The sequence below is a fragment of the Ailuropoda melanoleuca genome, chromosome 1, assembly GCF_002007445.2.
Source record: "Ailuropoda melanoleuca isolate Jingjing chromosome 1, ASM200744v2, whole genome shotgun sequence".
In the NCBI taxonomy this organism is placed as follows: Eukaryota; Metazoa; Chordata; class Mammalia; order Carnivora; family Ursidae; genus Ailuropoda; species Ailuropoda melanoleuca.
Genome location: NC_048218.1, coordinates 68,012,073 through 68,037,366, shown reverse-complemented (window position 1 = coordinate 68,037,366; position 25,294 = coordinate 68,012,073). Strand labels below are relative to the sequence as shown.

General features: G+C 48.2%; 1 long non-coding RNA gene and 1 pseudogene across 10 annotated transcripts; both read left to right on the top strand.

The window, feature by feature from the left end:
- The first annotated feature begins 1,107 nt into the window (after positions 1-1,107).
- LOC117802183 lies at positions 1,108-13,169 on the top strand. 10 transcript variants are annotated; one of them, XR_004625229.1, is made up of 6 exons: positions 1,108-1,269; positions 2,403-2,536; positions 3,160-3,438; positions 4,900-6,426; positions 9,577-9,692; positions 11,419-13,169. It is a non-coding gene; the product is annotated as an uncharacterized LOC117802183 (long non-coding RNA). The 10 variants fall into 10 exon arrangements; XR_004625234.1 differs by having other exon boundaries at positions 2,403-2,541; XR_004625231.1 differs by having other exon boundaries at positions 2,403-3,438; positions 4,900-5,866; positions 6,230-6,426.
- Positions 13,170-25,082: 11,913 nt separating this feature from the next.
- Positions 25,083-25,294, top strand: LOC117795613 (annotated as a pseudogene).

Sequence of the window (25,294 nt, the reverse complement as noted above, 5' to 3'; positions counted from 1 at the left end):
GTGTGTGAGCCCAGGGGGCTTCCTGAAAAGCAGGCTGAGGACCTGCTCCACAATGCCTCCAGCCCTCAGAAGCAGTGGGAAATGGGGCGGGGGTGAGGGCTACCACCAGGGGAAGAAGGGCTGATCAAGCGTAGCCCCTTTGAGTGGAATACCAGGGACCAAAGGAACAAAACAGCTGTATGTGTTTCAATGGGAGAACTCTCAAAATGTGCCGTGGGGTAAAAAAAAAAAAATGCAAGTTGCCAAACCATATGTGATACATGATGCCATCTCTGTAAAAACACTCTCCCCCCCAAAACACAATACAATATATTTTGTGTGGGCTTGTATATAAATAAAGGAATGGAGGTGTCTCTATTTTTTAAAGTTCTGGGGCATACATAGCAAACCCATAAATAGTAGTTACCCCCAGGGATGTGGAGACAAGGACAAGTTCTGATGGAAAGTGACGGGCAAAGAAACTTGAGGTTTACCAGTAATGTCCGGATTTTTTTAAAGAAAATCAGTTTACATATGTAATTCAGCTTTTGTCACATTTCAGAATTACATATGTAATTCTTTTTTTAAAAATCTAATTTTTTGTGTGTAAAGGCGAAGCGTAGGACTTGGGAGTCTGAGGGTGTGGATGGAAGCCCTCCTCCGCCCCTGTCACCCCCAGATACCACCCAGCCACCGGAGCCATTGTGAACCCCCTGCCTTCACTTACTGCCTGGGTAAAATGGGCATGAAGATAAAAATAGTAACTCAAGATGGCTTCCTAAAGAAGTAAGCGGCCAGGTGGAGAAAGATAGATATATCTAGTTAAAATTAGCGTTTTGTTTCTAAAAACACTTTAGAGCCTTTACAAAGACAGGCTCAAAATAAAATCCAAGGTCTCTTCCCAAGGGCAGAGAAAACAGAGCAGTTTTGAAGGAGCCACGGTGAGTTTCCTAAGAATAGGTCATGTCAGACTAACATTACTTCCTTTGTTCACAGGAGAAGAGGGGAAGGGAAAGAAGCAAAAGTTTATGCTTTAACTGTGCCCCAGGCTCTGTGCTGGGTGCACTCAGAGTTGCACTCAGAGTTCACAACACCCTGAGGTGTTTCTCATTTTACAGATGCGGAAGCCTGAAAAGGGTTGAGTCAAAGAACATGCCTCAGGGGACACCGAAGATCTGAATTCAGATCTAGATTCACCCAGATCCCCAGCCCCTAACAGCAGTAGCAGCAGCAGGAACAACGGCAACAGCCATTTCTATCCTGGGCTGTCATTTCATCCTCCTGAGGATGGTAAGTTTTATCACTCACATTTTACAGGTGTAGAAAATGGGATGTGAGAGAGGTTGAATAAGCTAGCCCGAAGTCACAGGCCTGTCCCATTCCAAAGTCCGAGCTCTTAACCATGCTACTCTATGGCCTCCCTCCTCCAACTACCCCCCAGGAGATCCTGGCCTCCCCCAGGAAGAGAGTCGATCACATCTCTGAAAAGTGGAAAGAGATAGGGCAGCCCACATACAGCTCCTGGTGGCAGCTGCCACTCTAGACTGTGTGAGTAGATCAGGTTAACTGCTTATGGGGGTTGGGGCGCGGGGACTCCCAGGGCCATCTGGATTGTAGCCAAGCTTCTGACAGAGGTGCTCTATAGAGCTTGGAGGTCAAGAAGGAGATGTGGGAGATGACGGCTGACACCACTTGTTGCAGATTGAACTGTGACCCCCAAAAAGATATGTTGGAAGTCCTCACCCCTGCTACCTGTGAATGTCACCTTATTTGGAAATAGGGTCTTTGTTGATGTCATGCAGTTAGGATGAACCATACTGGAATACGGTGAGCATTAAATCCAATGACTGGTATCATATCAGAAGAGGGAAATTTGGACACAGAAACACATAGAAGATACACACGGAGGGAAGAATGCCACATAAAGATGGAGGCAGAGAAAGCCAAGGAATGTCAAAGATTGCCGACCACCAAGAAAGGCTAGGAAGAGGCAAGGAAGGGTTCTTCTCTAGAGTCTACGGAGCGTGGCCCTACCGATGCCTCAACTTAGGACCTCCGCCTCCAGAACTGTGAGAGAATGAATTTCTGTTGTTTTAAGCTCCTCAGTTTGTGGTAATGTGTTTTGGTAGCCCTAGGAAACTAAAACAACTTGGTTGCTCCATAGCTGATTGCATAATCCCAAAATATCATGTGGACTTGGGTAGTAGGACAGAGGGCTTTGTCCTTGACCCTAATTTATCCTATTATCCTGTGGGATGAAAATCAAGAGGAGGTCTCCCAATCAAATAGGTGGAACCATGCAAAACCCGGAGAGATGCTTAGTACTGAAGATAGGATCTATTTTCAAAAACACCTCAACAAACTGCAATAATGGGTCAAATTTTATAAGCTGAAATTTAACAAAGACAAATTCCTTTGTTTAGGTTCAAAGAACCAATTGCATGAATGCAGAATGAGGAACCCCTGGCTTAATGACAGCTCATGTCCTGAAAGTCCCTTGGCCAAGATGAGTACGAGCCAACAACACATTGCAGTCACGACAAAAGCTAACGCACCTGTAAGGTGCTGCGCTGACCAGGGGAAATGAGACGGGCACCCATGGGCATTTGGGCGGGTCAGGCCACATCTGGAGCTTCATTCAACTCTGGGTACCATGTTTTAGTATTTGACGCTACTCAGCATCTGGGGAAAGAGAGCCAGGAAGGTGAGGAGTCTAGAAACGGTCATGCAAGGAAAATCGGGGAATCTAGGCTTGTTCGCCTGGAGACAAGAAGATGTGGGGACATGGGACATGTCTTTACATACTGAATGGCTCTTGTGAAGCAGAGGGACCCAGGCCAGTTATACAGTATTCTAGGAGGAGGTTCCTGAGTCGCGGCTCCTCGCTGATGATGGCAAGCAGCAGTCTCAGGCTTCAGGCGAGGGCACACTGTTGGTTTTGCAGCATTCATCCTCTCTTTTTCTAGTAACAACACCCAGGTTTCCTTTGCGAAACCATTTTAGCCTCGCTTTGTCCATGGTTCTAGGGGTGGGCTTGTGACTCAGGCCTGGCCTAGTGCTCCATCTCTTCGACCACGGTAATTTGTTCAGGGATGGGCGTGTGACCCAAGCCAGATCAGTGAGTGTCTATCCCTGGCATTTTGTGGCAACTACCAAGCAGAGACCGTCTCCTTCCACTAGGATCACGAAACCGGCAGGATCGAAACCCGGGGAGCTGGTTGCGGGACACCAGCTTGCCAAGGTGTGAGAGGAGCCAGCCTGAGAATGAAGTCAACACAGTATATAGAGCCAAGAAATGGAGACAGAAAGGTCTGTGCTGGTGCCACGTAAACACCTGGATCCAGCCATGACTGAAGCTTGTTTGTGACACGACACAACACAATCCCCTTTTATGCGCTCACCAGTTTGAGGGAGGCTTTGTCATCTGCAGTCAAGTGTCCTAACATGTCATATCTACCTGTGAGTATGCAGGCTGTCTGATGGAGATGTCACACGGAGGAAATAGTAATGGTTGACCCTTACTAAGCATCTTCTATACGTAGAAATTGTGGTAGACTTCTATTTTTTTTTAATTTTTAAAAAGATTTTATTTATTCACTCGAGAGAGAGAGAGGCAAGCAAGCATGAGTGAGGGGGGAGGGCAGAGGGAGAGGGAGAAGCAGACTCCCTGCTGAGCAGTGACCGGGGCTCCATCCCAGGACCCGGAGATCATGACCTGAGCCCAAGGCAGATGCTTAACCATCTGAGCCACCCAGGTGCCCCAGTAGGCTTTTATTTAAGTTTAATTTTAAAAAGCATTATACTTACATGTAGATTGATGAGTTAAATAGTTCTGTGAGACTTGGTATGAAAAACAGTTATCTCTTACAACTCAGACCCCATTTCCAACTCCTCAGAGGCAACCACTTTCCACTTTTCCAGCTAATTTTTGTCTATTCTCACTATGGAAGATTAGTATTTAGCTCATTTGGCTCTCCGCATCCCCACCACACAACATACTTCCCATCCCCCCTTCCTCCCAATTTAGTTACCTTGTAATTTTCTTTAGATCAACATTCCGTGTTTATGTTTTTGACTTTCAAACTCTAGTCACAGCTTACGTAGTGTACTACCATTACGTTTTCCTGTACAACATCTTGTTTTTGCTGGAGTTAATAATTACCTTACTTTTCTCATTTGCTTAGTATTCCATATATCTGTTACTAAGTCAGTCCCCACCACACCCCCATTTGTGTATAAATCTCCAGTCATATGCTCATCACGCTAGCTGGGCTCAGAGTTGCGTCTTCCTGAACAGAACCATGCCTCGGTCAGCCTTCTGACCTGCTCGGCTCTGCACTGGTCCCCCTGCAGGCTTCTGCCCAGCTGCTGTCCTGGGCTTTTTCCTCACCGTCAGCCAGGCAGTCCCTTTGCTCCTCCCTTTACTGTCTCTCAGTCCCTGAATGTCATTCCTTCTTCTTTCTTGGTTTACATTCCTGCTTTGGCAGAGCCCACCCTTGCGTAGCTTCCTGAGACGATGGATGGGGTGCCAAAGGCAAATTTTTAAGATCTTTTCGGAAAATGTTTCACACTCCCACTTCGTTGCTGGGGGTCGGGTATCATTTTCCCTCAGAATTTTGAAGATCTGCTTCCACCGTGTTCTAACTTCCAGGGTTGCTGTTGAGAGGGCTGATGCCAGTCTGATTCAAGAGGCTTTCTTATGTAACTTTTATCTCATTTATTTTTTTAAGTTGTTTTTTCATCCGCAAAACTCGTAGTATCTTTTCGTTGTCCCCCGTGAGCTGCCCTAGCTGATCCAAAGATGAACACGTCAGTCCCCACGGAGATCGAAGGCCAATGGGGAAGATGTATATTGGTTATGAGTGTAACATATTTCCCCCAAAGTTAAAGGTTTAAAACAACAATCATTTTCTCTGTCAGTTCTGTGGGTCAGGAACCTGGGGACAGCTTAGCCAAGTGCTTCTAACAATAAAACCGACCAACCCACCGTAAAGCCAACCAAGCATCAGCAGGCGTTGTGGTCACCTCAGAGGCTCAGCTGAGGAAGAATCTGCTTCCAGCTCACTCACATGGCCGTGGACTCACCTCAAGTCCCTACTGACTGTTGGCTAGAGGCATCTGTCCCTTACCTCACGGGCCCCACCCAAGGACTGTGTCACGTGGCAGCTTGCTTCCTCCAGAGTGAGGCTCTGAGAGAGGGAGAGAGTGCAACCAAGTCAGAAGCCACAGACAGCCTTTTTGGAACCAATCTCAGAAGTGATATCCCTTAACTTCTGCTGGATTCTGGTCGGTACAAGGAAGTTAGTGAGCCCAGCTCACACTCAAGGGGAGGGCATTGCACAGGAGAGACACCGAGAGGCAAGGATCATGTGAGCCATCCTACCGGAGCCTGCCGACCACAAAGGGCAAATGGGTAGTTAGCACATATGTGGCGACTACTGGGAGAGGCCAGGGCAGGCTCTCGCAGGAGCTCCAGAGAAGAATGCTAGCCTCTGCCTGAGGAGATCAGGGAGGGCTTCCCAGAAGCAGCACCTTTGGGTTGAGACTTGGAAGATGAGTGGGAGATATCCCAGGTGGCCGAGAAGGTATAAGAGCATCCCAGGCAAAGGAAAAGTATGTGTGAAACTCAGATGTGTGAGAAGTCTTGGGTTCTGGAAGCAAGACAGCAGAGGGTAAGACGCAAGGCTAAGGTGGGAAAGGCCCGCTCCTGAAGGACTTGCTTGCTCTCCCAAGGAGTTGGTGCTTTATCTTGGAGGCTATGGGGAGCCAAGCCTAGCTTTCAGGAGAGTAAGATGACCAGATTCGTGTTTGAGCTGGCTACGTGGAGGACGGCAGGAGCCCAGGTGGGAGGCAGGGGACCAGTGAGGAGGCTGTGGCGGGTGCCCAGGTGAGTGTGGGGCCTGATCTGGCGTGAGGTAAATGTGACCGAGGGGGCCTTTATGGTGTCAGTGGAAAGGGATCCAGCCTGTGTGTGTGAATGGAGGGGAAGGAGTGAGGGGGAAACAGGAATGAGTGGAGGGAGGGGACTCCACGGATACCTGTCGACTGACTAGGCCAGTGGGGAGCGGGCTGCGCCTTGCTCCTGCCTCATGGCAGCGTTGGCAGGTTGGCCCAGCAACCTTGGGAGCCTGGGAAGAGAGGGAGAAGATGTCCACCACCCCTTTGGGTCCCTGGTTTGGCCCCATGTGTGAGTCCTGTTGGTGGTGGTTCTTCTATACCTCTTAGATGCCTCCCCATCTGTGGCTTGCAGCCAAGGCTCAGCAACGGACCCGGGGCGGAGAACTCTCCAGGGGCTTCGCAAATTCTCCCTCGAAGCCACTCCAGCCACTGGCAGAGTTGGACTCACCCTTGCCCTTCTGAAGTTCATGAAAGACCTTTCAGCCTTGACCTAACTGTCACTGATCTCCCAGCTCATCACCTTCTCCTTCTCTACGTGACTGTGGGCAAGTGAGTCACTTCTCAATCTTCTGTCTGTAAGATGAGGAGGCTGGGCCAGCTGCTCCGCAGAGTGTGCACTGGCTCGCTGGGATTCCATCTCCCACCCACCTCTCTGGCTTCTGTGGGCCCCGGGCTGTTTCTGGAACATGCATTCCAGCCATCCTGATGGCTGTCTGCATTCCTTCCTTCCTTCTGCTCAGGCCTGTCCTAGGGAGCTGTCGAGGCTGCAATGAGCGTAGTTCCTCATCTTGATTCTGCAAACCTTTTTTTAAAATTTGGTCTTTTTGCCAGCTGAGCAGTGAGGTGCTAATCTCTGGGTGTCCTGGCCTGGGATCTGTCCAGCACACCATGAACTATCTGTGGGATGGTCTTCCAGAAGTCATACAGTCCACCCCTCTGCTCTGGGCATGCCTATTTTATTCATCACAGATAATCTTTAATTAGGTACAGAAGAAACCCGTGTGCAACATATATTTTGCAGATCTCAATGGTGAAGTTCTTTCTTTGATTTAGCCTAAATCCTTCAGGAAGCCTTAGACCAGAACAGAGCTACATTCCCAGGGCTCCTGGGTAGAAGACTCACACTGGGTCCTGTCCCACTCAGCCTTTCTGCTCCAGAAGTGGGGGCTCAGGTCTCCAGGTGGGAAGGGAACCCCTGCCTCTTCCCTCCCACCCTCTCTGACTAGGCCTAGCCAACACCTGTGTGGGGCCAGGGCTGCAGTTGCCCTTGGCACCCAGGAGGGCTACGGTGTTATGTAACTGGTCTTGACCAGACATTCTGGTTCCACAGGTACAGCCTGCAAGTTAAAAATTGTTCTAAAAATGCAGTGCAGCTGCCTAAACACACAGTCCTAGAGGAGGCGGCCAGGGGACAGAGGCCATAGTCAGCAGAAGGATGTGTTTTCCGTGGTGACGTTGGGCCCAAGCGCTTTGACCCCAAGGAAAACATCACACTCGGGGACATGCCTGCTCCCCAGAAATAGGTCTTGTGGCCTCACAGCCTCCGAGCTCTTTTCTCTCAAGCTCCTCTGTCTCCCTCTGGCCACCCCCACCACCCACGGTGAGAAAGTGGCTCTGGCCCTGCCTCCTCATAATCCTGTCTGGTTTCCACCTGTGCCTCCGCGAAGTCTTGCTTTTTCTGGGCTTTGTTGTCGTCTTGCTCCATTTCCATACTCTCAGCCTCATCTGACCTTCCTTTACTTCTTTTCTGGTCCCTTCTCTTCTTTGTTTTCCTTTTCTCCCCACTTGCCTCTGCTCTCTTCTACCCACCAAGTATGGGGGATGGGAATTCCTTTCTCCCCTCTTTAAACTCTGGTCCCTCCATGTGTGACCTTGGGGAAGTTCCTTCACCTCTCAGCCTCTGTGAAACAGGAACAATCCACTGGATTCTCTGCCTCACAAAATGGTTGTAAAAATCGAAGAGGTGACGCTGCCTTCCGTGCACATGTACAAGGACCTTAAAGCATTTGTTCTTCGGTTCATTTATTATGTTTTTATTAGGCACCTACAGTTTACCAGACACTAGGGTACGTCCCAGGGTATGCAATGCGGAATGAAAGACATCGATGGGCTGGTGTCATCAGAATTACATGGGGGGCTTCAAAAAAGACAGCCCCCCCAACCTCCGCGCAGACCTCCAGGATCAGAATCTGCAAAGACAGGGCCCCAGGAGGCAGGGGAGTGTCTGTGTTTTTACGGCTTCTCTGTCGGGCCTGAGCCCCAGGTCTGGAAGCCAGTGTGTTGGTGAGGGAAGGCGCTGAGGGAGCAGAGGAGGGAGGGCAAAGCCAGAAGGCACTTCGGGAAGACTCAGATCACCAGGGTGGGGAAGAAGGTGGAGGAAGCTGGTTCAAGGCGATTACAAGAGGGCATTTTCCTCCTGCTTCTTGACTCGGTCTGCCCACGTACATCCGTTTCCAGGTTGGCTAGCGACTGAGAGCCTATAATAATAGATTCTTCTAAAAAGTAATAAAAAGAACCGCAAAGGAAATATGGTAGCTCTAATCATTTCTCCATAACAGGTGGCCTTCTCCCCTCACCTAGGATATTTTATAGGATTTTTTGCTCACAGATCAGCCTTTTCCTATTTGTTTTGTCTAGAGAGTCTATTTTTTAAAGATCTTTTTTATTTTAAAGATTTATTTATTTTGAGAGAGAGAGAGAGGGAGGGAGAAGGGGAGGGGCAGAGGGAGAGAATCTTTCAAGCAGACTCCCCGCTGAGCACGGAGCCTGAGGCGAGGCTCAATTCCAGCACCCATGAGATCACGACCTGAGCTGAATCCAAGAGTCGGAGGCTTAACCAACCGAGCCACCCAGGCGCCCCAAGATCTATGTTTAAACGATCTCTACACCCAACGTGGAGCTCAGACTTACAACCCCAGGATCAAGAGTCACAGGCTTCACTGACTGAGCCAGCCAGGTGCCCTGATAGTTCATTCTAAAAGTAGGCGTATGGTTTCCACTCTGTTCTTGGTGTATGTGTAGGTAAAAAAAAAAAAAGAAAGAAAAAAAAGTTTGTTTCTTTAAATTTTAGTGATATTTATTCTGATGTTGATGAAGCAGTTATTAAGTCTTACTGCCTGGAAATTTAAATTTATGCCCTTTAAGAAATGAGCAGAGGGGCACCTGGGTGGTTCAGTCAGTTAAGTGTCTGCTTTCAGCTCAGGTCTTGATCTCAGGGTCCTGGGATGGGTCCAAGGTTGGGCTCCCTGCTCAGCGGGGAGTCTGCTTCTCCCTCTCACTCTCCCTCTCTTTTTCAAATAAATAAATAAGTAAATCTTAAAAAAAAAAAAAGAAAGAAAGAAAGAAAGAAAGAAATGAGCAGAGGGGCACCTGGCTGGCTGGGTCGGTAGGATGTCTGACTCTTGATCTCGGAGTTGTGAGTTCAAGCCCCATGCTAGGCATAGAGATTACTTAAAAAAAAAAATTAAAAATTAAAAAAATAAAGTGAGCAGAAAAAAGGACAAAGATCTAACATCTCCAACCTCGATGATTTTTATACATTTTTAAAAAAAAATTTAGAAGGGTCCTTTAGGAACCATAACCTGATGTTCAGCAACATTCTCATTCTACTACAGTGTCTTTTTTCCTTCTGTTAAATTTGTTAAAATGAGTATCTGTAGTTTTAAATTGTTATCAGTGATTTTGTTTTTTGTTCCACAGTTATTTGAGGAGCCAGTCACTGTGGACGGGAAGAGCCGTGGACAAAACGGATGGAAGTCCTGATGGAGTTTACCCTCCAGCTGGGAAGGGGTAACAAGCCAGATGAACCAGATGCAGTAAGAGTACGATGAGTGTGGGAGGTAGTAATAAAGTGCTATGGAGAAAAAACAAGAATTGAGGATGAAAAATACAAAATAAGAGTCACCAAGATGGGATGGGAATTTTAGGGAGGGAAGCCTGCAAGACCTCCCAAGAAGATAGGTTTTTAGACTTTTCACCCCACAAGATTAAAAGATAGGCAAAGACAGAGAGAACAATGAAATGAATGCTTATGTGTCTGTCACCCGGTTTCAACAAATATTAACATTTCTCCAATTTGGATCTAATTTTCTCCGATCTTTTGTTTGTTTGTTTGGTCTTGGGTTTTTAAAAGCGAATCTGAGATTTCATACGCATTTTCCTGTCAATGCTCCAGTAAGCATCTGAACTGTTAAGCTTATTTTTAAAGTTACATATTTACCTTGTTGTCACATGCCCCCCCAATTAATAACAATCCCTTAACAAAGTTTCTACCATGAGCAGGTATTGCCTTTATCATTTTTTTTTTAAGATTTTTTTTATTTCTCTATTTGACAGAGAGAGAGACAGCCAGCGAGAGAGGGAACACAGCAGGGGAGTGGGAGAGGAAGAAGCAGTCTCCCAGCCGAGGAGCCTTATGTGGGGCTCGATCCCAGAATGCCGGGATCACGCCCTGAGCCGAAGGCAGACGCTTAATGACTGCGCCACCCAGGCGCCCCTGCCTTTATCATTTATTAAAAACATAACTTGAAAAAAGAAAAAGGAAAGATGACAGACTGGAGAAAAAGGTTGCGGCAAGACACAAGACATGAGACACGAGACACAAGATTAGACTCATCAATAGCTAATCGACGACAGTCATGAGCAAAGAATTACAACAAATTTCACTCAAGGGGGAACTTAAATAGTAAATACGACGCCGTACCAGATTACGCTAGCAAGCGTCAATCATATTACCAGCACCCCAAAAGCTGTCTGCAGGGCTGGTGAGCGCGTGCTTACATGCTGCTAGCACGGCATAAATGGTTCCACTGGGGAGCAATACAGCCACAAAGCATTAAAAAGCTATAAACAAATATATGTTTATCTTTAAGAGCAAAAAAGAAGCAAACTAAATATCCAGCATTAAGAAAATGAATCACGAGGGGCACCTGGCTGGCTCAGTCAGTGGAGTATGTGACTCTTGACTGAGGGGATCTCAGGGTCGTGAGTTCAAGCCCCACTTTGGGTATAGAGATTACTGAAAAATAAAATCTTTAAAAGAAAAGAAAAAATGAATAACTAAATGGAACTTCATCAACCTGATGGAAAATTGGGCTGCCATGAAAAATTCTGTATATGAAAGGGCACCTGGGTGGCTCAGTGAGTTAAGCGTCTGCCTTCAGCTCTGGTCATGATCCTGGGCCCTGGGATGGAGCCCCGCCTCAGGCTCCCTGCTCAGCATGGAGTCTGCTTCTCCCTCTGCCCTGCCGCTCCCCCTGCTTGTGCTCTCTCTCTCTCAAATGAATAAATGAAATCTATAAAAATAATTCTGTATATGAAGACTACAGGATCACGAAGGAGCATTTATTTTTAAAATGTTAAGGGACATGCATCGTAGGACCTAGATCACCAGAGGCACGGCGATATCAGATATGCGAGCATTTAGCCAAACAGGAAGGACTAGACAGAAAGAAAACAACAATTTGGGGTTAGAATGCTGAGATCATAGGTGTTTGTTTTTCCTTTAAAATTTCCTTTAATGTCTCTATATTGTTTTTACAGCAGTCCTTTTTAAAGAGAAGTCAGGATGTGGGTAAAAATGTGAAATAATGTGGAAAACACACCCACGTGCATCTCTTCCCTCTCCTGCGGTCCTGCCCGGCCTCCACCTCCCGCCCCGCACCCTGGGGGAGCCCGGCCAGGCGGCCAGGTGCACACTCTGGGTCACCAGCCAGCGGCGGCCTTGGCGCCTGGGGCTCTGCGGGAGCAGCCGGGCCAGCTGCTCCCTTGGCTCGGCCTGCCTTCCTGCCAAGCTCTTAACACACTTCATCTCAGCGTAATCCTTGCAAGTCGGCGAGGCGGTGCTATTATCTGCATTTCCTAGATTTAAAACCTGACTCACAAAGCGTTGGATAACTTGCCCAAGGTCGCAGAGTGGGTCAAGAGCAGAGCCAAATGCAGACCTCTGCTGTTAACCTGTGTGCTGTGCCGCAGGCCTGGGGCTCTGGGCAGCTCTGCCAGACGGCTTGCTGTGTGGTGGAGCGAGCTCCCTAACCTCTCTGGTCTCCTATCCCCTCCTAGGTAACAAGGTGAAGCACCTGGGGAGAAACCCACCTTCCTGGATCTGGGCTGAGAGCTCCACATGGATCTGAACAGTGCAGAGGACAGTGGGACCCTCACCTCCATTGATTCGCCCATTCATTCATTCATTCATTCATTCCACACACATCGACTGAGCTCTCTCTATGCACCAGGCACTGTTCTATCTTGTGATACGCATAATAATCCAGGGTCTCCACTTAACAAAGGGAGGAAGACAAATCAACAGAGAAGGATAACGAAGTATATTCTCATCATTCACATGTCACCAGCTCTGCGAGGATGCCCTAGGCCATGTTACCGAAAGCATCTCTCCACAGCCACTCTCTCTTCCATTACCTTGTTGTTTCTTCATATAATGTATTGCTGTCTGAAGTTCTCTTAGTACTTAGAAGTTCCATGAGGACGGACACTTTCCTCATTCTCCTCTGTATTTCCAGGACGAAGCACAGAGTCAATGTTTCATGACTGTTTACTGTTCATCGGGTCATCGGAATGAATGAAAGTGGGGTAGGCATCATGGTCAACACTTGCAGGGCTGAGCAGCGCGGGGAGCCAAGGGAATGATTTCAGCAGGAGGAGAAGGGGCATGTGCGACAGTTTGAGAAACGGAGGGGAATCTACTTCTTTGGCCAAAGATCACACTATCAACACCCTTCTCACCCAGAAGCGATGTGACCAGGACTGTGGAACAACGACCACAGGGTTTCCAGGTGGAGATTCTGGCCCCAGCCCTGACTGAAGAGAAACTAGAGCCAGAGGGTCCGAGCTGGAGGGAGCCCCTGAGCTCACGGAGGCCAGCACTTAGAGTGTCCCTGCTTTAAAGAGGCATACCAAAGAGATTGCGTTTCCTCCAGACTAGCAGTTTATCTCCTCTAATTTGGCCTAAGCAAATAATGACAAGTGAGAGCAAAGGCGAGTCCAAGGACATTAATCACGGCGGTGTTGATAAGGGCAGCGGCTGTAAGAGCCTGCCCAACCGCAGGGGAATGGTTCCTAGAGACTGAGTCACATGACGGAATAGTACGTACTCATCAACATGCATGTGGAGACCTGCATGTTTACAGATTTGAGAAGGTACTTGAGATGTATATTTTCATGAAAAACCACATTTCCACGGACGCCTGGGTGGCTCAGTCAGTTAAGCGTCTGCTTTTGGCTTGGGTCATGATCCATGGGTGCTGGGATCAAGTCCCACCTTGGGCTCCTTGCTCTGCAGGGAGACTGCTTCTCCCTCTGCCTGCCGCTCCCCCTGCTTGTGCTCTCTCTCCCTCTCTCTGACAAATAAATAAATAAAATCATTAAAAAAAAAAAACAACCCACATTTCCAAACAGTGTGTTTGATATTATTTCATTTTGACTATTTTATATCTAAGTATGAGACAAAAATAGATTGGTTGGTGGGCCTACAGATAATTTGTGTCTCTCTCTTTTTTTTTTTTTTTTGCTTATTTCTGAAAAATTTTCTGCAATAAGTATAACTGGTGTGGATAATAAAAATATAAAGGAAATAAGAATGAATAAGATCTAGACTATCCTCTCGAGCTGGGGTTTAGTCGTGTGATCTGACAGGTGTGAGCTGACTAAAGGGGAAAGCACCTGGGATTCCCAGGGAGCAATATTCCCAGGGGAGGAACCTCAGTCCCCATGTATCCTCAGAGGAAATAAAATCCTCCCCAAACAGAGCAGGTATTAAAACCCAGTCAACTAGCTCTAATCAGCTCAGTATTCATTCCTTACACTCCACTCAAGGCATAGCCTGCCAGGTGTAGAAACAATGGGATTAGAAATGCAAAATTGATTCCAGAACAACAGGGGACTTTGGAAGGTGGCAGCTTGGGGTAGAGGTCAACAGCTCCGCTCCAGGCCTCCAAGCAAGTGCCAGGCCTTCCAGGCACTAGGGTGTCTGGCCCTCACAGGGACGGAGGGGTGGCAGAGCCTCCTCCCTGGGGACTCCTTTCCTGTCCCCATCCAGAAAGTTCTTCCTTACACCAGGTTAAGTGTTCTGCCACTATAATTATAAATATTGTATTTTCATTGTTTTCCTCTGATTATAAAATATGCAAAAGATATAAAATGTATCTGGCATCTGGCTGGTTCATGTGACTCTTGACCTCAGGGTCGTGAGTTTGAGCCCCACATTGGGTATAGAGATTACTAAGGAATAAATAAATGTAAAAATTGTGATTTTGCTTGGCTTTGTTGCTGGTAACCTACATAGGAAAAGCTAGAGGGATCTCCCTCATACCGGTTGGCCTGTTGTTGATTCTCTGACTTGGGAACAGGTGGTTCCTACCTTTTGGCTTCGATGCTTGGCCATTTATGGGGCCCGCTGAGACTGTGGGACCCTGGAGCGTCTCCATCTCTGTCCTCCTCATCCAGTCTGTTTGAGGTACCCTAGTACTGCCAGAACATGCAGGCTGACCCAGGGCCCTAGAAGGGTCCCACCAGTGAAGTCTCCATAGGCCCAAACCTTATCCCACTGAGCTAGCTGAGGCCAGCGCCCACCTTCCTCAGCTTCCCTTACTTCCCCTGAGGCTATAGTACACGAAGCACAGAATCTCTACTCCATCGCAACCGTTTGCCTCTGGTTTATCATCACAATCCCCAAACCCGTATTTTCTAACTGGCTCCCTGCATCAGCGCTCCATGGAAATGCAAACTCTTTCTCCAAGATGTTCCTCGATCCAAAACCTCACGGTGGTTTCCTCCTTCACTCAAAGTTAAACCCATTCCTGGGGCACCTGGTTGGCTCAGATGGTTCAGCGTCTGACTTCAGCTCGGGTCAGGATCCTGGGGTCCTGGAATCGAGCCCCCCATCATTGGGCTCCCTGCTCAGCCAGGAGTCTGCTTCTCCTTCTCCCTCTATGCGCCCCCCCACCAGCTTGTGCTCTCTCTCTCAAATAAATAAAATCTTTAAAAAAAAAGTTAAATCCATTCCTTCCAAGGCCATCTTCTACGGCTTCACTGGGCTCCTTACTGTCCTTCCAATACATCAAAGATGTTTCTGCCTCAGGGCCTTTGCATAGCTGCATCCTCTACCTGGAATGCTCTCAACACAGGTACCCCCATTTGGCCACCTCTCTTACCTCAAGTCTTTCCTCAAACCTCCCCTTCTCAGTGAGGCCCACTTTGTGCCCATACTTCATACTGCAGTCTGCATTCCCAGCAGCACCCTCATTCTGCTCTGTGCTCCTTTTTCAATAGCTCTATGGCCTTCTAGTGATCTACACAATGAACTCATTTATTGTGTTTGTTTTTTACGGTCCAGACTCTACCACCCAGGGTGTAGGTTCCAGGAGGGTAGGGATCTCTGTCCCTTTTGTTCACTGAGAGCTCTCTAGAATGGGGTCCTACACAAAGCAGGTACACAAAAATAGGCATGGAATGAATTAACAAAAGATATTTAGACTTCTGCTTCTAAGAGGAAATTACTGATGGGGAAGAATGAGTGTACCTTTACTTGGGGCCAGAGGCAGAAGTAGGGTGGAAAATGTCCACCACGGCCTGAGCTCCCACTTTGTTTTGGAATCTCCAGCTCATTCTCTCACTCTGCCTGGTCTGTGGTGGGGAGGAAGTATGCTGCGAGCGCACACTGTACGTCTGTATGCCAGGCCCTCCTGGAGACTTCTAAGATAAACAGACAGAGATGCCCTGGGCCTGCCTTAGCCCCCATCTTCCTGGACAATCCTGGACAATCCCAGGGAGTGAGGTGCCGCTGACAGAGTCCAGTGGGCGGAGGGCCTACAGAATCCTTCTCTCTGGTGATACTATTCTCCCTGGGCCCAGTTGGGTGTGTCTTACCTGGAAGAAATGGGATGAATTCAACGATCCTCTGAAAGTTCCCGGGATAGCTGGGATGTGGTGGGTAAAGTAAATGTGTTGTAGACAGAGGATGTGGGTTTGGGCTCCACCTCTCCGCCAGTTCCTAGCTGAGTGATAGCTTTGGAAATTTTTCTGTGGTAGGAAGAATAATGATCCCCAAGGATGCCCATGCCCTAATCCCCAGAACTGGGAATGTGTTACATGATTTGGCAAGGGGACTTTGCTGAAGTGATTAAGGCTACAGGCCCTAGGGGCGCCTGGGTGGCTCAGTCAGTTAAGCATCTGCCTTTGGCTGAGGTTATGATCCCAGGGTCCTGGGATCAAGCTGCACGTCAGGCTCCCTGCTCGGCCGGGACCCTGCTTCTCCCTCTGCCTGCCACTCCCCCTGCTTGTGCTCTCTTTCTCTCTCTCTCTCTGTCAAATAAGTAAAATCTTAAAAAAAAAAGAAAAAAAAAGGTCATAGGCTCTGAGATGGGGAAATTGTCCTGGATCACCCTCGTGGGCCAGTCTAATCACATGAGCCTTCAAAAGCAGACATTTCTCTGACTGAGGAAGGAGGCAGAGGAGGCCCGAGGGGAGGTCTGAGAGATGTGAAGCACGAAAGGAGCTCAACCCCCACTGCTGGCGTTGGAGATGGAGGAAGGGAGCTACAAACCAAGGAGTGCAGGCTGCTGGAGAGGCTGAGCATGACCCCCAGCTGACGGCCTGCGGGGACCCCAGTACCTCAGCCCACACGGCATGGAACTCAATTCTGCCGGTTACTGGCTTGAGCTGGGACAAGGGTTCATCTTCAAAACCTCCAGAAAGGAACACAGCCCTGCTGACAGCTGACTTCAGTATTGCGAAGCTGGAAGCTGAGAACCAGCTGAGCCAGGCTCTGCCCTGACATCTCACCTACAGAACGCTGAGATACTGCGTTTGTGTGCTTTTGAGCTGTTGACTTGTGTTCATATGTTACAGCAACTACAGAAAATGACTGTTCTCTTTGAGCCTTGATTTTCTCAGCTGTAAAATGGGGACAGTGATTATAGGATGCCTCTGGCTGACCAGCTCAAGCGGCTAAATGGAACGGTTAAGTATGGAGGTGCTGGGTAGACTGGAAAGTACTCTAAGTTGTTCCATGGTTGAGTAACCTACCCCTTAGGAATCCGGGGCTTTCCTCTCAGCCTGGAGAGAGACAAAGAGGGAAGCTCACTAGTTGGTAGAGACCAGAACTCCAGCTATGTCCAAGAACAGTGGTGAAGGGCCCCGATTCCTGGATATGCTAGTCCTGGGTGAGGCCCCTTCCTCTCTGACTATGGCCAAAGCTGCAGGGAAGGGAAGGGCCCGGGTCAGAAGGGGGTGAGGAGCCCATCCCTGGCTGTCCTGAAAAGCCACACTGCTGTTAGACACACCCCAGGGGAGGTGAGGCCAGGCAGGCAAGGTGGGGAGACAAAACTTTTATGACGGACACTTCTCAGAGCCCTTCCCTTCCCACCCTGCTTCAGTGCGCTTCAGCAAGTCTGGCCCTGCCATGCAAGATGAGGAGGCAAAAAGACTCCAGGGAAATGTGAGGCCCTCCCTGTGTCTACCAGGGCACATGGTTCTGGCCTCCGCTGCTGTTCTTTCTGCTTTTAGGAGTCCCCTCAGATCCCCCAGGCACCTGGGGGATGTCTATTGCTCCTGGCATTCCCACTTGGTGTCCTTTCCCTCCCTCTCTGCCTGCTCTGTCTTGGTTGAGGCTGGAAGGGGCAGTCCCTAAGTTGGGAGCACAGAGCAGGAGTAGCAGGGACTCTGTCGTTGAGTCCCTCAAGCGTAGGAAGCCCATCCTTCTAAGACAGGCAAGAGGGCAATGAACCCTCTTCCCAGCTCCTGTGGGAAGCCAAGGCCACAGTGGTTGAGAGGAAAAGTGGTCAGGGACCCCACTGCCTGTTCCTACAACCCCCTAACGCATAGTCCTACCTCTCCGGGAAGTACTTCACAGACCCTCTCCCCAAGTTAGAAGGGCACTTTGAGACCATCTGGCCCAAACCGCTGTCATACATTTGGGAAACTGAGGCAGGCCCACAGAGAAGGATCCTTGCATCACAGAGGCAGTCACTGTGAAGTCAGCAATGAGTCCTCAGGCTTTCTCTCTCTGCAAAATTCACGCTATGCACCAACGAGCTGCACAAAAAAGTAAGCTCAAGTCCCAAGCGGCCCCCCACCTCCACCCAGGACTGGCCCTATCCCCTGCATCAGCCTGCCGGCCAAGCCATCCTGTTTACCCTTAGCCAGAGGGACTTATCGCAGAGGTAACCACATTCTCCCCAGACAAAATAAAAACAGCCACACTTCCAGATATTCATTCACTAATTTATTATTTATACCACACCCACTTCCAAAACCTATTTGAGGTGGCTCACGGCAAAAGCCACACGTACAACAGAGCGATTCAAAAAAGGATAAATGACCAGTCAAAAACCTTTCAAGATTTTCAGACTGTGGGAGTGATTTTTTTTTTTAAGGACAAAGGAGGTCTTTGAGCTGAGGGACTAGAAGTGTCAGGTCTCGAGGGTAGACAGTTAAGGGCGCCTGGTCAGGTTGCATAGTTAAAGCTGGAGCATCTGGCGAAGCACGGGAACCGGGCAGGAAAGAGCAGCCATCCGCAGGCCAAGAGCAAGTGGAGAAGTCAAAGGCCCTTTTCTCCTAGCCCCCATTCTTCCTTCTTGGATGCCGAGGCGCGACGATGTGATGCTTGGAGCGACGGCCACTCTCTTTTGGCCACGAGGCGAGACACACCGCACATGCCGAGGATGACAGAAGGGAGGGAGCCTAGGTCTTTGCTGAACCAACCCCGAAGAGTCCGCCACCTGCTGTTTGCGGGCTGATGAAACGTTCCTGTTGTGTAAGCCGCTATTAGTCGGTGCGCTGTTCTTGCCGCTGAGCTCTACACATGGATGAAATGAAGCTCCTTGTGTCGGCAGGGGTACGGTGGAAGCAGAAAGGGTAGACGACTTGCTTTACCCAAATGGATCCTAACGAACTTCTTAGAAGACAGCATTGAGGAGGGTCTTGGAGGATGAGTAGGAGTTTGCTGGGCAGGCAGGGGAAGGCGGGGCAGGAAAGGCAGGAGGATACTACACGTAAAAGGCATGGAGGCAAGAAGAAGATGCAGGTCAGAGGGGTCACTCACAGAGAGGCTGAGACAGGAGAAGTCATCTGGAGGAACATACGCAGAACACGAGGGGTGCTGGGACCAGGGTAATTGTGGACCGGGTCGAGCGGGCAATAGGGAGCCCGTGTGGGAATGTAAGCCAGGGCTAGCCAAATATCCGTGAGGAAGGGTGAGCCTTGGGAACAAGTGAGAGGGACCCAGACTATGCAGACGTGGTAGGAACCGGTCACCCTGATGGTGAGAACAGTTAATCACACAAAAAACCAGCAACGGCTGGGAAAAACCTCCCAAAGATGAGGAACTCTCAGAAGGAGCACGACAGCCTCGTGCAGCGACAGTATCGTAGCCAATGAGGTTGATCCGGGCGCGATTATTGCCAATCGAGAAGGAACACGCGTGTGCTAGCTCGTCAAAGCATCTGGCCACACGCTTCGTGGCACAAATGAGGAAACTGAGCCCTAAGAAGGGGTGTGAGCCGACAGGCCACACGGCCACCCTGGAACCCAGTTGGCCTGGTCCCAGGACTAGCGCTCAGCTCCACCATCCTCAACTCCAATCATAACCATAAATGGCCACGGATCCAGCAGAGAACAAACGAGAAAACCAGAAAACCGGGCCCAACAGGATGACACAGCCCTACCTCCCCTCAAACAAAGAGAAGACAGATCAACGTTTGAAGCTTATGAATAGGGCCCGTCCCCCAGAGTGAGGAAGTTGAAGATAAAATTCCTTAAGTCCATACTGATTACTTTTAATACCATTTCAGAATTCCTAAGAAACTAAACTTTTATTTAAAAAAAAGGAAACAACAACAAATAGGCTTTGAAGTTGTTTGAAGATAAAAAGCGTTTTGTGAGCTAAGGCTGGTGAGGGGATGGTTTCCATGTATTTTGAAACAAACTTCGGAGAGCTCATCACAGTTTGACAGGATTCTGCTGTGAGACCACAGACGTATTGGCCGGCATCTAGCTGAGAGAACATTCAGCGGCCTCAGAGTCCGTCAAGACTTGCTCGCGGTGCCTGGCCCTCACGTGCAGGGCGGCCCAGGCCGGCTGGTTTCAAGCCCCCGAGTCATTGCCCACCAGCTGTAGGCAAGTCCCCTACTCTCTCTGTGCTTTGGTTTCTTCCTCCATAAATAAGGACGATAATAATATTTACCAGCTCGTCATGCTGTTGTGAAGACTGAATGAGTTAGCATTGAGGCTTAGAGCAATGGCTGCCCTTTATTAGCACTAGTTCCAGAAGTCTCGGTGGGAAGAAATAATCCAGCTGTATCCAGCCTGACCGGGCCTTCTCAGGCACCGGCCACTCATCTGCTAATACGTGTGGTCCATGGACCAACAGGAACTGTCACCGGGGAGATGGTTAGGAAGGCTGAACCCAAGGCCTGACCCTTAGACTCTGAGGCAGAATCTTCATTTTAGCAAGATCCCAGGGGATTCAGGTGAACATTAAAGTTTGAGAAGCCCTGAGACAGGCTCCTGAAATAAGTACCGAGGGCATCTCTAAGTGGAGGGGTGTGGCCCCTTTGCACCCAGAATCTTCTGGCATTCCTGGTCTTGAAACCAGGGCTCCTGGAGCTGCTGTGTTCTGTTTCCCTGCTGCCTGGTAGGGATGGGCCCATTCAGCCTGACTCCTGCTTCCTGCAAGTCCGTGTGGACACTGACTTCCATTTCCCGTTCTCTGGTTTGAGTCCAAACAGTGGGGGCACATGGGAGACCCTGGCCATGCATTGAGTTTGCCTGAACAGGGGATGGGTGGTGCATCTTCTATGGAACCTTTAGCTTAGCCCGAGGGTGACCTTCCACAGATTCCTCTTTCACACAGAGCACAAGGCACCTTCCTCTAAAAGCCATCTAAAGGGCAGCCCACCCTGCCACTGAGAGTCATGGGACTGACTGCGGGGTGACTAATTCTGAGAAGCTGAAGTCAACTAAAACCCTCAGCCAAGCAGAGCAGGAATCATTCATTCAATCATTCTCTCCAGTAGCATTTTTTAAATAGATGACTGCACTTTACTTAATTGGGCCCAATAGTTCCACTTGCTCTAGGAGTCAGGAAATCCTTGGCGTTGCCACGAAATATTGGCATACCTCAAGCAGCTCATTTCCATGTCTGGGCTCACAAGGAATTAGCTGTAAAATGAGGGAAGTTCTCTAGGATGACTTCTGTCTGTTCAGAAGTAAAATAAATATGGCTGATTCACCGAACGGGGGTCCAGTTGGAAAGGACCCAGAAGGCCAAGCGACAAAATTCAGATTCGATGTTCTAAACCTGTGCTGGCCAGTGTGGTTACCGCTGGCCGCTGTGGCTACGAGCGCTGGAAACGTGGCTACTCTGAATTGAGATACGCTGCAAGCCTGGAGTACATACCGGATCTTGAGAATTTGGGGCGTGTGGGTGACTCAGTTAAGCGTCTACCTTCGGTTCAGGTCATGATCCCAGGGTCCTGGGACTGATCCCCGCATTGGGCTCCCTGCTCAGCGGAGGCTGCTTCTCCCTCTCCCTGTGCTCGTGCTCTCTCTGTCAACATAAATAACTAAAATCTTAAAAAAACAATTTAAAAATTTTTTTTTAAGATTTTGAGATTTTTTATGACAAAAAGAATGTAAGATATCTCATTATTATTATGTGGATACATGTTGAAATTATAAAACTTTAGACATGTTGGGTGAAATAGCATAATTATAATTAATTTCTGTTCTTGTTTTTTTTATTTTATTGTAAATGTGGCTACTAGAAGATTTAAAGTTACATACATACACGATACATCTACTGAACAACAGCACTCCAGAGCTACTGAACTTCTCCAAGCGAAGAGGGGTGAAACCAAAGATGAGCTTGTCTTTGAATAGTGCCCTGTGGGAATCACTTACACATTTAACCATCACGGAAATTATTCATTGGGAGCAATATGGGGGTAATTCTACTGATACTCCAACGAAAGTTCCAGATTTTGCTTGTACTTCCCCAAAATGTCCGTTTGAATGTACAACTTATTGTTTTGTCTTTGCAGCATGACCCAGCGCTCAGTTGGTTGTGAACCAGGGACAGGTCTCTGGAGCGGGAGGACTGTTCTTCAGGTCTGACTTGAATGACCGGGCAGAGAGATAAATAAAGATCAAAAATGAAAAGACATGTTAATGCTGGGAATGGTATTGCCATATATTTTCCTGATATAGCAAATTCTTCCCAGGCACATGAGGCAATGTTTTGTGGTTTGGATAAAGACTGGAAGATGGGGCCGCTGGGTGACTCAGTCACTTAAGCGTCTGCCTTCGGCTCAGGTCATGATCCCGGGGTCCTGGGATCCAGCCCCACATTGGGCTCCCTGCTCAGCGGGGAGTCTGCTTCTCCCTCTCCCTTTGCCCCTCCCCCCCACTTGTGTGCTCTCTCTCTCTCAAATAAATAAACAAAATCTTAAAAAAAAAAAAGGCTGAAAGAACACCAGAATGTTAGCAGCAACTTACAGGAAGGAAATTACCAGATCATGCCTCTATGGATCAACTTCCTCTCATGAAATTCTGCAAAGCGACCCTGTACTCGTTTGCCATGTGGACTTTGAGAAACTGGCACTTTCCTTCCTCCATCTTCTGGCCTCTTGACTTTCTTGACCAGCCACCATTCTAGGAGGCCTGGTCTGAATGCCTCTTCTCCCTTGCACGTGTCTGGCCTTGCTCCGTGCAGGGGCTGCCCAGGCCGGGGGCCAAGGTGGCAGTTAGAGTGAGGGTTGCGAGGGCACAAGAGAGGAAGAACGTTTGCTTGAGTGTCAGCTCTGGGCCTCCCACGGTCCCATCCAAAGCCTCCTGCCAAGCTACAGCCCCGCAGACCCAGAGCGGCTCCCACTCCTGGATTCTGCTGACTCTACCCGACTCCCTGAGCCCTTGGCTGTTAAGCATGGGACAATGAGAATGGGGCCACTGCACCTCCGTCCCCCCCACCAAGGACCATGTCCCATGGGGCACTAGTGACTATACTTTTGGAATAAAAAGTACAGATAGAGGATCAGATAAGAGCGGGCTTATTTGTGGTGTGAACGGAGCTGTCTGCTCATTTCGTGGAAGCCACTTGCTCCAGCCTCCACAGCGCACCCTCTCCGTCCACCCAGCCGCTGAACACGGAGCTTTCTGTTACAAGGATCCAGAGTAGGGGACCCCTGGCTCCACAGTCCCAGCGGGGAGGGGGCATTTCTAATTCTGGTCCTTCCAGAACCAAGTACCCTTGGAGCCCTGGGCTTTCTCAGCTGGCCTGGCCCTGATTGTCTCAGGCATCAGGACTGAAACAAGTGTCCCTTCCTTCCTTCCTTCCTTCCTTCCTTCCTTCCTTCCTTCCTTCCTTCCTTCCTTCCTCCTCTTCTTCTTCTTTTCTTTTTCTTTCTTTCTTTCTTTTTTTCTTTCTTTCTTTCTTTCTTTCTTTCTTTCTTTCTTTTTCTCAGTCCCTTGTTTTTCATTTTTGCATTATCTTACTTGACAGTTCGACATGTATAAATAAAATAGACAATTTAAGAATGGGCCAAGAGTTTGGGACAATTTCTCTCAGAAACTGAACCTGTTTAGAATAAGAGCTCCTGGTCTCCATGCAGCTGAGTTAGGGCTTCGTGAGTTTTACATTTGGTTTCTCCAATGTAAAGATGTAAGATGACTCCCCACCCTGAGTATTTTTGCTGGAGTCCACCCTCAGGATCCAGCCCCCCTCCCTCCTCTCCCCGCATCCTGCCTCCCCTCCCACCAAGCCAACTTGTGGCTTTCTGCGGAGACTTATTGTGGGAGGTGTCGTCCGGAACACGTAGCTCCAGCTTCAGAGTCAGCGAGCGAGGGGGAAGAACAGGGCTGTAAGTTGGGAGCGGACGTCATTGGCTATGTAAGAGGCAACCCAGTGGGCAAGTTCCATCCATCAGTCCTTGCTTACCCCTTCCCTCCACAGCCAAGGCCACTTAACTCCGGCCATGTGTTCTGGGAACGGTCCTGTTTTAGATCGGGAGCTGAATTTGATTCCAGTCCTGCTCTGACACTATTATTTATTTATAGTTGTAATCATTAACCATTTGTTGCACTCGGCCATGTGTCAGCTGTTCTCCAGACACTGACATTTAAAACTCTGGGAAAAGAAAGCAAGCAAGCTCTGGGAGTTCCACAAGGTCGGAACTATTAAGGTCACATAGAACATGACAGAATGAGATGGAGGAGATTCAGGGACTTAGTCCCAGAGCCAGGTTCCCTCCAGCTCCAAGTCTGCATTTTGTCTTTCTTGATTTTTTTTTAACTGTAAAATACATCCTCAAAATAGTACATATACACATATAAATGATTTAATGCATTAAAACATATATTTTATATACAAATAATATGTTGGTTACATAGTTTATTTATTTTTTTAAAGATTTTATTTATTTGAGAAAGACAGAGCACACAAGCAGGGGCAGCAAAAGACTCCCTGCTGAGCAGGGAGCCTGAGGGCTCGATCCCAGGACCCCAAGGTCACAACCTGAGGGAAAGGCTGATGCCTAACCCACTGAGCCACCTGGGCACTTCTGTTGACTACATAGTTTAGTGATATATTTGTAGCTTGTTTTTTGCTTTCTTTATGGAATCTTTTAATAAAAGCAAATTCTTAGTTTTAATGGGATAGAATTTAGCAATGTTTTCTTTTATGATTTGCCCTTTTCCATAGCATATTTAAAAACTCATTTCCTATTCCTAAGTCATAAAGACGGTTTCCTATACTGTTTTCTAGTTTGGTCTTTCGTGTTTATATCTTTAAACAAGCTAGATGTCTTTTGTATGGGTTGGGTTGTTTTTGTTTTTTTGTTTTTTGGTTTTTGGTTTTTTGAGCGTGATGTAAGGTATACTAAGTTACAGACATTGTGTGTGTGGTCTCTAAACTCACACAGGAACTACACAAACCAGGCTTACGCTTTCAGTTAAATTTTACAAGATTTTATTTAGTATCCACCGTGGGCCTATCTAGAAGTAGGTCCTGTATAGGGGGAAAAAAAAGGAAATTACAGATTACAAAAGCTTTGAATCGTTAGGCATTTACTGTTAAGGAGAACACCACATATATTTTAGCTTCCTGATTGATTTTTTTCACATGGGTGTCTATAGTTTATTTAGGTTCTGTGGGCCACTGGGGATTCCCAAACTCACTTCTTTTGAAATGAGTTGTAATCGCTTCTTGGCCTTTTGGCTGAGATCAAGTGTGAAATGAGTCTGGTAAGCACTGGTGTGTTGCGGTGAGCCTCGGGTTCTTGTTCACATTCTGTTTTGTTACTTATCTATTTTGTTACTTACTGTGGATATGCTAGGGTCCAGAAGTTTTTCTTAAGATCCTACAATGACCCTCTACTTTTCCACAAGTAGAGAGAAGTGTCTATGAACA